The sequence below is a fragment of the Rhineura floridana genome, chromosome 10 (genome assembly GCF_030035675.1).
Source record: "Rhineura floridana isolate rRhiFlo1 chromosome 10, rRhiFlo1.hap2, whole genome shotgun sequence".
NCBI classification, from domain to species: Eukaryota; Metazoa; Chordata; class Lepidosauria; order Squamata; family Rhineuridae; genus Rhineura; species Rhineura floridana.
In genome coordinates, this window is record NC_084489.1 from 8,800,609 (window position 1) to 8,812,816 (window position 12,208).

The following is a 12,208-nucleotide window of genomic DNA, read 5'->3' on the forward strand; positions in this document are numbered from 1 at the left end:
TATGATAAACAAAATCTGACAGTATGCACATTATCAAGCTGGTCAGCACCTTGAAGACAAATGACATGCAGTTACAGTAAAATGTGACCAAATTTGCAACTGCAGTATTTGAAAAAATCATGCAATTGCAAAATTAAATATATGCACTTTTTGAATAAATGTCCTGAACGTGCAATGCCATTCTCTGGCAAGGTTGAAATATTCACTGAAATAATAGGGAACGTTTCTCACATTCCTACTGATGGCCATAGTGATTTATTTCACTGTGGAAGTTTAAGTTCCAGCTTGTTTTAACGCTATACTCTTCCAAACAATGGTTCCCTCCTCCAAAAATCTCAAAATCCAATTGTTTCTATAATTAGGGGTTTTTGTTTTGTACAAAATAAAAATGAATCAGGGCAATATAAGTTTGAATTTTGCAAACAAATTTGAGGTACGGGAATGTTCCTGAGCATTCCCTCCCTTGCTTTGTTTCAGTATTACTCCTAAAAAGGCTTCAATTCTATGTACACTTACCTAGAAATAAGACCCACTGAATTTAATGGGACCTACTCCTCCATTTAGATTTATTGCCTGTCCTTCACAAGGTTCCAGGGCAAGTCACAACAGTTTTAATATGCATAATTAAAAACAATTAAAAACAACCAAAAATCACAGCATCACACAAAATAGGGTGGGTCCTAAAAATATACATCTCAGGTGTCAAAGGCCATGGTAAAAAGGTACATCTTCGGCATTTGCTGAAAAATGTACAGGGAAGTTGCCAGACACACCTCGGTGGGGAGGGAGTCCACAATTTAAGGGCCACCACAGAGAATGCCCTCTCCCAGGCCACCACCCCCTGAGCTTCTGAGGGTGATAGAACTACTACTGATCTCAACAGAGGGTCTGTAGGGAAGGAGCCAGTCTTTCAGATATTTGGGACCTAAGTAATTTAGGATGAGCACTAAAATGAGAAACCTTGATTTGGGCAACCAATGCAGCTATTTTAAAACAGAGTCTATATGAGTTCTAAAGGGAACTGCAATCAGTAATCTGGCTGCAGCATTCTGTACCACGTGAAGTTTCCGAGTCATTTTCAAGGGTAGCCCCACATAGAGCAAATTGCAATAATTGAGTCTGGAAGTTACCAGAGCATGAAGTATTGTGGTCAAGTCATCTCTGTTCAGAAAGCGCCAAAGCTGGCAAACCAGGAGAAACTGAAAAAGGTACTCCTAGCCACTGAGGGCACCTGAGCCTCCAATTACAATGTTGGATCCAGAAGTACCCCCCAAGCTGTGGACCTGTTCCTTCAGGGGAATGCAACCCCAACCAGAACAGTCTGTCTCCCCACCTTCCAGACATGAGAACTCTGGACACATGACACCTCTCTCTTTTCAGGATTCAGCCTCAATTTATTGGCCCACATCTAATCCATCAGCACCTCCAAGTACCGTTACACTCTAACTACCTGATTGAGATGGAATAAAGAGGCAGAGCTGGGTATCATCTGCAAATTGATGGCACTTCACTCCAAATCTCCTGATGACAGCACCCAGTGGCTTCATATAGATGTTACCATCCAGACAATCCCCTACGGCTAGATCTAAGAAGCTAAGATGCACAAGGGTCAAGAGAGCTGGTGGTTGGCTGTACTTACTCAAGCAGCTTGTCCCCAGGACACGATAATCAGGACACATCCCCAGGACACAATAATCAAAACTAATCCAGTAGTTATGGAAAAGACAGTACTGTGGATACCTCCATTGGACTTGCTCTAACTGTGGCTTCCAACTCTGTCCAAATCTGAGCAAGTTTGTCCCTAAAGTGCCTTACAAAGTTACAGCAGGGTGTTCCAAGGGTGACAGAGCAATCTCATGCCCTCTGGATGTTTTGGACTACAACACCTGTCAACCCTGGCTATTGGACATGTTGGCTGGAGCTGATGGGAATTGTAATCTAAAACATCTGGAGGACACTAGGTTGGGGAAGGCTGATCTATATTACCTACCGAGTATGTTATGCTATGAACTCTTCCTAATAAATGGGAAGACTCTGGAATATGCATGGAATCCTAACTAAAAGTAAATATTTTCCTCTTCATTTTCTAGATTGAAACTAGTTATTAGAATGGTTGGAAATTTCCCCCCCCCAAATACTTAAATATTCCCCCTTTTTTATCTCAGTCAGAGATCAATGAAATAGTAATAATAATAAAATTTTATTTGTTAGTCGCCCATCTGTCTGACTTAACAGACACTCTGGGCGACTTACACAATATAAAATACAATTTAAAACATATTCATACAACAGTCACCATATTAAACAACAATACATCTAAACCACCCGTTAGTAATACAACATAATAGCCTAACCCACCCCAGAAATCCCGTAGGCCTGCCTGAATAACAAGGTCTTTAAGGCTCGACGAAAAGCCATCAGGGAGGAGGCATGTCGGAGGTCAAACGGAAGCAAGTTCCAGAGGGTGGGGGCCACGATTGAAAACGCCCTCTCTCTGGTCCGCACCAGCCTAGCTGTTTTCACCGGTGGGACCGAGAGAAGGTCTTGTGAGACCGAACTTGTTTGGCGGCATATTTGGTGATACTGGAGGCGTTCCTTCAGATAAACTGGGCCAAAACCGTTTAGGGTTTTAAAGGTTAATACCAACACCTTGAATTGGGCCTGGTACACAACTGGCAACCAGTGTAGCTCCATCAACACTGGGGTGACATGATCCCGGCGACGGCTTTGCTTTATTAAGCGTGCCGCCACATTCTGTACCAGCTGCAATTTCCGGACCGTCTTCAAGGGTAACCCCACGTAGAGCGCATTACAGTAGTCTAATCGAGAGGAGACCAGGGCATGTATCACTCGTGGAAGCAGATGTATAGGAAGGTAGGGTCGCAGCCTCTGTACCAGATGAAGTTGGTACCAGGCTGCCCGACTTACTGCAGATACCTGGGGCTCCATGGACAATTGAGAGTCCAAAATGACCCCCAGGCTGCGGACCTGGTCCTTTAGGAGCAATCTCACCCCATTAAACACCAGGTCAAAGTTTCCCAACCTTCCCTTATCCCCCACCAGTAACACCTCGGTCTTGTCAGGGTTCAGCTTCAGCCTGTTCTCTCCCATCCATCCACTTACGGACTCCAGGCAATTGGACAAGGTTTCCACAGCCAACTCTGGTGAGGATTTAAACGAGAGATAGAGCTGTGTGTCATCCGCATACTGGTGACACTGCAGCCCAAAACTCCTGATGATAGCTCCCAGCGGTTTCATATAAATGTTGAATAGCATGGGGGCGAGGATAGAGCCCTGTGGCACACCACAATTAAGGGGCCAAGGGTCTGAAACCTCATCCCCCAACGCTACTCGTTGATATCTGTTGGAGAGATAGGAACGGATATATGGAACGGAAATTGTATCATGATGCTTTGCTGACAGTCAAGAGTTGGCTATGTTGATAAAGCAACTGAGGACACTTCTGAAATGTTTGCAAAAAGCAGTTAGTGGTTTCATCTCAACCCTAATAAAATTTTTATATTGTGATTTGTATGTTGAATCCAGGAACAGGACAGCATCAGGTTATGTCTACACTTTCTATTAGAGCAGCTATGCTATGCCATAGCAGGAAATGAATCAGAACACTGTGATGTTAAAACCCAGACCAGTGTAGTGTGGGATGATCCACTTCTAACATTACTCCTCTGTCCCATGTAGGCACCAACTTAGTAATCGTACCTATCACCATTGATCCTGTGACTAAGGTCACACCCACACCAGGCATTTAAAGCATTCTTATACCACTTTCATTTAACCAGCTTATATGTTATTTTTTGTCATGAGTGACCTCAAATTGGTGTTTATATAAAACAGTCATGGTTTTCCCCCAAACAATCCTGGGAATTTTAGTCTGTTAGAGTGCTGACCTCACAGACCTACAGTTTCCAACACCCTTAACAAACTACCATTCCCATGATTCTCCATGACTCTTAAATAGGTATGAGTGCTTTAAATTTATGGTATGGATGTGACCTGATCTGCCATTGGCATAGGGACAGCATGAAGCCGACCTATGGAATGGCTCAGGTCTCATAGGCTGATTGCACATCAGCATCTGTGTAAACATGCATGGGGGGAGGATACACCCTTTTGTAATAATTTGGTTTTCACAGATTAAGTGTTCTTGACTGTCTCTTAAGCTTTCAGCTACTGCAATTATCTTCTAATGAGTGCACATGGTGAAACTCTCTGTACTGTGATACAGTTGCTAGAAGGAGTCTATTTTTTTTAACTCCCTAAAAAGAACTGTGTTCCCAAACAAGCAAGTCCATTAAGTATTCTCCAGGAAAGAGTCTGAAGACTGACATGCGACCCAGACTTTAGAGGCAAAAAGGCAGCGTGTGCCACCATGTTACCTGGATTCCTGACACTCCTCTCATTTACACTTAATCAGCTTTGCTCCTGATAAACTATTTACCCTGGAGGAATGCAATGGGACGCCAGTTAGTCTGTGCATGTGGTCTTGCATTCTACTAGACTAAATAAGCAGGATGGGGGGGGGGAGCCCTGATAGGCATCAAGGAGGCACTCTGTACCCTCCTCAGTAAGGTCTCCTTCTCGCAGGGCACTCAGACAATTGTGAAACTCATCTTCAGTTGCTCCCTTTACATGGGTTTCCTTTCACAGCGAAGTTCATCTTCATGGCCATGCATCAAAACACATTAGACACAACAGTGCTTGAGAATAATAAACAATCGCACAGAAGATGGATCAGAAAATGCCAAAGATAAAAGGAGCTTTTATTGACCTTTAGGGGATCTGAATTTTAGCCACAAAACCAGCGCCACAGATAAAACGCCACAATGTTGCATAATCATTTATCATCATATTGCTGTTGTGTCTCCTTGAGCTGCTGCACCACAAAGGTTCCAGAATGGTGTGCTGTAGCCTTCAGGAGACTGGCAAAATCTACATGAAGTGTCTAAGTGACAGCTAAGCTTGAATGCATTTTTGTGTGCATTACATTATATACATTCTGGGAGACAGGGGGTTGGGAGAAGAAAAAGTACCTAAAATTAAAGAGAGGTAACTGCCATTCCACTTGTCCTTGCACGTTGTGATCCATTTGTGGGGCAGCATGGTGGTGCTTGGTGGCAGGAGGGGGCCTTTTGGCTCCCCAGTGGGCTGTTGCCCGATGCTATGGGAAGACCACAGGGCATTGTGAGAGGTTCTTTGGGCTGGGTGGCCAACTCCCTGCAGACCATTTTCTTCATGCTTTGCCACCCACCTGCCCTCAGTTCTGTTGTTAGATTTATATACCACCCTTCCCCATCAGCAGGATCCCAGGGCAGCTTTTAGTGCCTTCACTGGGCTTTTGGGTCACTGGTTAACAGGGCTGGAGAGGAATTTTGCTCTCAGGCTTAATTTGCAATGGTTTGGGAGGTTTTTACCTTTCCCTCAGTGAATGCATCTGGCTCTGTTGGGAATTATCTATTCTGTCACAACTTAGGGCAGAAATAGTGTCAGGCAGGATTTGAAACATAACAAGAACCCCACATAAAAGGATGTTGGGGGAAATGGGTAGGCCCTGCCTCAAGTTTGTGGCACTCGGTCTGATGTCAACCCCCCCCCTCGGTTGTCCAATGGGATCCCAGATGTGCAGCCTGCAATATGGCAGGATCTAAACACTGACCAACTCCAAAGCAGGGGCTGTTGAAACGAAGGTCAGATCCTTTGGCTTGTGGTGCTGTGCAAGATTCATTTCTTTTTTCACTTTGTTTCACCCTGGTGCAACTAAAGTTACGTAAGCCACGTGAATATCAATGTTGCTTCATTTAGTCACAACCCAACTTGCTCTGTTGAATTGAATGGGACTTACGTGCAACTAAATTTTAGTTGGGTTGGGACCAGCATCTTTCCACCTATCTCATGATACAAACAAAATGGAATATAACTTCCATAAGTTCCTTTGGGCTAGTTTAATTAATAGTTCAGCATGAGCCACTGTAGCTAAAGGAAATCAAGTTCAAATGCTTCTTGGGTACATTAGACATGCAGTGCGAGCCTATGTATGTCTACTCAGAAGTCCCATTCAATTTCCTGTGTGTGACTTGCTCCCATGTAAGTGTGAATAGTGTTGCATTCTCAGTTTCCAGCATCTAAAATGGAAATAGTGGTTCCCAAAGTTGTTGTCATGATCAAGTATGATAGATAAATGCATGTTAAAACAGCTGTAGAAATTATAAATATTAATATGGTAACAGAAAAGTTAGAAATATGAATATAACTTTCTTTTGATACTGCCTTGGAAGCCAGATAATGAGTTTACACTAAAATAAACACTACGTTTTTTTAAACACTGTTGTGTTGCCAAGAGACAAGAACAGGTTCGACTATTGCATCACAACTTAGAAAACCTAAACCCATAAAAACAAGGAAATTAAAAGTGAAGAATGCTGAACGTTTTACTCAAGCCAAAAAGCAAATAGAAACATGTTCTTCACTGTCAATGGCGTGTACATTTGGTTCCAATGAGAGGCAGTGCAGGTGCTGCATCGGTGCCTGGAGGCAGTAATGGGCTGGATGTGGAACAATTGAAAATGAATCCAGACAAGGTACTATGAGTGGGCGGTTCCCAGGTCTGAGATTTGATGGAACAGCCTACTCTGGATGGAGTTACACTTCCATTAAAGGAGCAGGTTTGTAGTTTGGGGGTGCTCCTAGAACCATCCCTATCATTTGAAGCTAAGCTGGCTCTGTGGTTAGGAGCCTCTATGCCTTGCTTTGGTTGGTGCACTAACTATGGCTTTTTCTGGACAGGGATAGCCTGGCTACAGTTATCCATGTTCTGGTAACCTCTATGATGGACTACTGTAATGTACTTTATGTGGGACTGCCCTTGAAGACAATTCGGAAGTTTCAAGTGTAGGAATGTAGTGGCTAGGCTATTGGTGGGAGTAGTGGCCCAGATGTACATAAGTCAAATAGCTGGTCGCCAGTTATCTTCATGGTCCAATCCAAGGTGCTTATTTTGACATTAGAAGCCTTGAACCTGCCTCCAGATACCTGAGAGAACATATTCTCCTATATCACCCCTCTTGTGCATTAAGCTCAATGGATAAGGATCTTCTGATGCTCCCTACATTAAATGAGGTGCATAGAGTGGGGGGCCATGGAAAAGCCTTTTTGGTGGTGACTGAATCTTTGAAATGACTGCCCAACTGACATGCATCTTGCCTCCATTTTACACTCACCTTTTTGGTTAGGCTTTTAGAGATTGATGGGTAAAGTTTCTCAGTTTTGACATAGCTAATTATGTTATTTATGTATTTATTAGAATTCTTTTAATTTTTTTGTTTATATGTATTCTACTTCATATTGCCTTATTCAGATGTAGCTCACTCTGTGACCGTTTTGATGAAGGGCAATATAGAAATATCTTAATAAATAAATAAATAAATGTTTAATTGCATAATAAAAGAAGTCTTAACTTTGGGCCTTGGATTTTATGTGATACCAGTACTAACTGTACTTAGAAAAAAAAGGTTCCTCATGTGTCACATAGTCAAACCCCGGACACATCTTGGTCATTTGTAAGTTGTTTATTTTCACTACAGATATTATAAGCATTACTGTTTCAGCTGATTGATTTGGTGAAACCATCGATTCATTTTTTTCTTAGACACTTATTTATTTCTCATAATATTTCTGTAAAGAATAAATAAATAAACAATGGCACAGACTTTATTTAGATGTATTGGTGTGCCCAGGCCTTTGGCCCTTCATATTTAGTCAGGAATAAGCAATAAAGTGGATACTTACAAGGATCATCTCCTTCCATGCAATCCTGTTCATCCACTAAGATCAGTTGGGGATGCCCTTTTGTGGATCCCACTACCACCTGAAGTACAGCTGGAGGGGACATATGTTGAGGCCGTCTACATTGTGGCACCCCAGTTGTGGAACTCTCTGCCACAGAAAATCTATCGGGCACCTTCCTTGATGTTATCCTGGCATTACTGGAAGATGCTTTTGCTCCAGCAGGTTTTCAACTTTACTACTGTTTAATGATGCCTGACTGTGCTTTATGTCTACTGGTTGCTTTATGTTTAGTGTTCATGTCTCTTTTTCATGTGTTCTTGCTTTGCAGTTTAGATTGTTTTTAAGCTATGGTTGTTAACTGCCTTGGGCATTTTACTGAATCAGAAAAGTGGGATAGAAGTGCTCATTTAAAAAACAAACACTATTGTCTTGAGAAAACTTGAAAGAGTAGGCAGTATGAGTGATACCGCTCTGCAAGAAAAGACTGGAGATATATGAAGAGTTCACAAAAGCTTTGAGAATCTCCCAATGGGGTGTCTTGTGATTGGCTATGATAAACTGGCCTGACTGGGTGTGGGCTATTTGCCCAGATCTAGCGACAGAGATGCAGACCCATATCTCTTAATGAAGGCCAGTATCTACAATGCCACCTAGAGAGGATTACAGTTAGGAATAATGTAATTCAGGAGGTAAATTCAATCAAACTCTACTCCTCTTTGAATAGACTTACTCTGAGCCACTGTGCTTGTCTAAAAGCCTTTACTTGGCATTTCTAAAAGAGTTTTCCCTTACCACCAATTCTTCACCATCCCATTCTTGAGGTCATTGCTATGGATGGAGCAAAGGTTGTGTCCAGCCTTATTGCACCAGCTGTTTTTCCATTCAGAGGGAAGACTAGGCCATATCAGTGGCTTCACCCATCTTCTCTTTTTCCAGTTCTACTCACTAGTATACTCCACATTCCCATTGCTATCCAGGTCAGTTAAATAACCCCAACCACCCATGTTTCCTGTGATTTATTGTTAATTTCTTTGTGCAGAAGGGGAGCCTGCTTGTTATTACAAATTTTCAAAAGCCCAGAGTGAGGATAGAACCTAAGGTTCAGCATGGTGAAATCAAAAGTACCCATGCTGGGTTATGTACTTCTCTTCACTATTCCCCCTTGAATAAACTGCAGAGAAAAAGCAGAAGGCACACAGCATTAAAATGCAGCCATTAAGAAATAGTTTCGTTTCTTCAGATGAGTTTTCCATGTAAATAGTTTCCAAAGCTCTCATGGTGATATTATGTGAGTAGGAATAGGTGATGAGGAGGCCTGCATGATTTCACATAAATAGGAAGCTGGTTTATGACACAATAGCTCTATAAAGAAACTCTTGATCTGAAGTTTGGGATGCTATGAGAATGTACAAAAATAGAAACACTAACATGATACAGAGACAGACAAAATACAGGACACCTGATAGTACAGAATACGATATCCTAACATGAGGCTAAACAGAGAGGAAAGAGTATCTGGACAGCTTTAAAAGCAATGACTAGAGAGCATATCGTACAAACTCCATCAGCGTTTGTTTACCGCCATTACAAAGAGATACCTGGGAGAATTCACAATGGGCAGCAGTATATTATCTGTGCCGTAATAGCCAAAGGACATATTCCAGATCCACCGAATGACTACGCTCAATATATTTCACCATGCTGGGACTTTAACCTTTGAAATTAATCCTTTTGTTTTTCATGGATTTTTGATACCTGTTCTTCCTTTACTGTACCAAAGGCCCACCACTATCACCTTAAGATCTCTGATTTCTCTGAAGAAATTGTTGCCTGTCACTAGACTTGCCTTGCTTCCCAGCTAAAGGTCCGCTCCACAATGCCCTCTGGACATCATGCAACGACTTTGTGACAAAGACATTGTGGCAAAAGTCACAAGAAAAGCTGTCCCTTATATGTCATGATCCAAAACAGCTTCCTAACAAGATGAAAATGGAAATGGACTGCCTTCAATCCTGACTTACGGCAACCCTATGAATATAGTTTTCATGGTAAGTGGTATTCAGAGGGGGTTTACCATTGTCTTCCTCTGAGGCTGAGAGGCAGTGACTGGCCCAAGGTCACCCAGTGAGCTTCATGGCTGTGTGGGGATTCGAACCCTGGTCTCCCAGGTCCTAGTCCAACACTCCAACCGCTATGCCAACCACTTTAATCATAACAGAGGGACATGGCTGGCTGTACAGGGCACCCTTTGCTGCTGGAACAGAACCCCTTAACAGACTATGGGCTTTGAGCTGCCTCGGTTCATGCAGGTGAACGGATGAGTGAAAGGCCGTTTTCCCCTGACTGAGGCAGTGGCATCAGGGGGCAAATTGACAGCTGTTCCAGGTTTCTGAGCCAGGTTGGGGTTGCCCAATTTGGCCACCTCACAGCTCATAGTTCAAATGCCAGCAACTGGTGCAGACACTTGGCTAACCAGTACCATGTATGCAAATCTTTATGTTAATATGTTGTGGCCCATTTAAATCCTGACACATTGTGCATCTTTTTTCTTTGTTCCTTGTCCATGCACAAGATGTTTTTTAAAAACGCATCTTGGGAAGTGTAACGCATAAAACAGCCACTTTTAAATGAGCCAAGAGGCTTTGTCATTAAAGAATGGCAGTATTAGTTTTTCTAAGCCCTGCGCCAATCCGAATGTACCAAGCCTAAGGTACATACAGTCCATCATTTGGGTTCAAAATTGTGTAGACCTTTGAAAAATTCTGCTATTCTGAATTCTGTAATAATGAATCCTACTGGCTAATGAAAAGGCTACTGCTTTATATAGCACACTTTCTATGATGTATTTATTATATGTGGTTTGTGATCATTCACTTTTCAGTGAATGCTTTTTTCAGAGTTTTATGTTTTTGCTTCATTCCCTGAAGGGTTTTTTTTTTATTTTAAAAGGGATATTTTTATTTTTTGTGTTGTTGTTTTTAGTTTTTCCCACTTCCTGGTTAATTTTGGAGTTTAGCTGATTTATAGTTCTGTTTTTATTGTTTGTTTGTTGAAGTGTAGATAGTTGTCTTTTTTACTGGATCATTTAATTGGTGGTTCCCATGGCAACTTTCAAGTGCTTTTTTTCCTGAGGTTTGAAGGATGCTTTGGGGCTTTTCTGCAGTGGTCTGGTAATCTTCATCAGGACTGCAACAGCATTTCTTTGTGCTTTTTCTTTTCCAGGTTTGACTCACTTTAGTTTCTTAACCCTTGTGCTGCTTCCATAAACCTGACATATGGTTGTACGTATTCTTACTCTTATGCCAATCCATAATCCATAAAATATCACAAGCAATGTGCATTAGGAAGTTTTTTGATGTAGATGACAACATGTAGTAACAATAATATTTAGCAATTGTAGTCATTTGTTTTAGGGTTCAACTTACCAAGACCCAAGAGCTAGCTTAGGAATGCCCAAGGGAATGGGCATGCCCACTGGGGCAATCAAGTTGCACATGATCACCAGCAAATGCACCACAAGAGTGAACCCCAGCATCCCCTGCAGTGTCAGAACAGCATGACGTGGGGAAAGTGGATGAAGAGAAGGTTTTCTTTCTTTCCCCCCTCTCTTCCTCATTATAGTAGAATTCAAGATCATCCCAAGAAACTGAGATTGGCAGGAGACTAGCAAGAGATTGAAGATGAACAGAATAAAGCCACTTCCTCCATTGTCTGTCTATCAGGCATGGAGGAGAAATTCAATTCAGCTCATTTAAAGCCAAATTTATCAACTTTTCACAGCCATCCTTCGAAATTCTCGCTTATATGAATTTTGTGATGCAGTTCTCCAACCAAGCAATGCTTACCAATATGCCTATATTAGGGGAAAGGATGCACAAAAGGAATCTGTTAATGAAAATGACACACAAAAATTCATTACATTAAGACAAATTGCTTGCAAAAAGTGTGTAGGCATTCAAAGGTGTATTTATTAGGAGAAACTTGCACTGAAATGCTGAAGAATTTTCATAAGGACTTTTTTAAAAAAAAAAAAATTCAAATTGCTGCAGAAATGTGGAGGACCGAATTTCAGATTAGAAAAAATGAGAAACTGAGAGAACCGAAACGGACAGATCCTTCTGTCCCTGCTGTGTATTCAGAGTATGTCTGAACGGGTTCTACATGTGTACCAATGACGAGGGGTTGCGTCACATGGAAGAGCTCTATGTGTGGATGTCAGTATATGCAGAGATCCCCTTTTGATGTGACCCAAATGCAAGGATTGTGGTGCAGCATGGGGACAGGGTGAAGCCCTTGTGACCCCCTCACACATTCATTCTCTCTGAATATGCCTTCTGACTGGAAAGAGCCAAAGCCAGGACAGTGAATAAGGCAGGAATGTGATTTCCATTGTGGTCTGACAGGA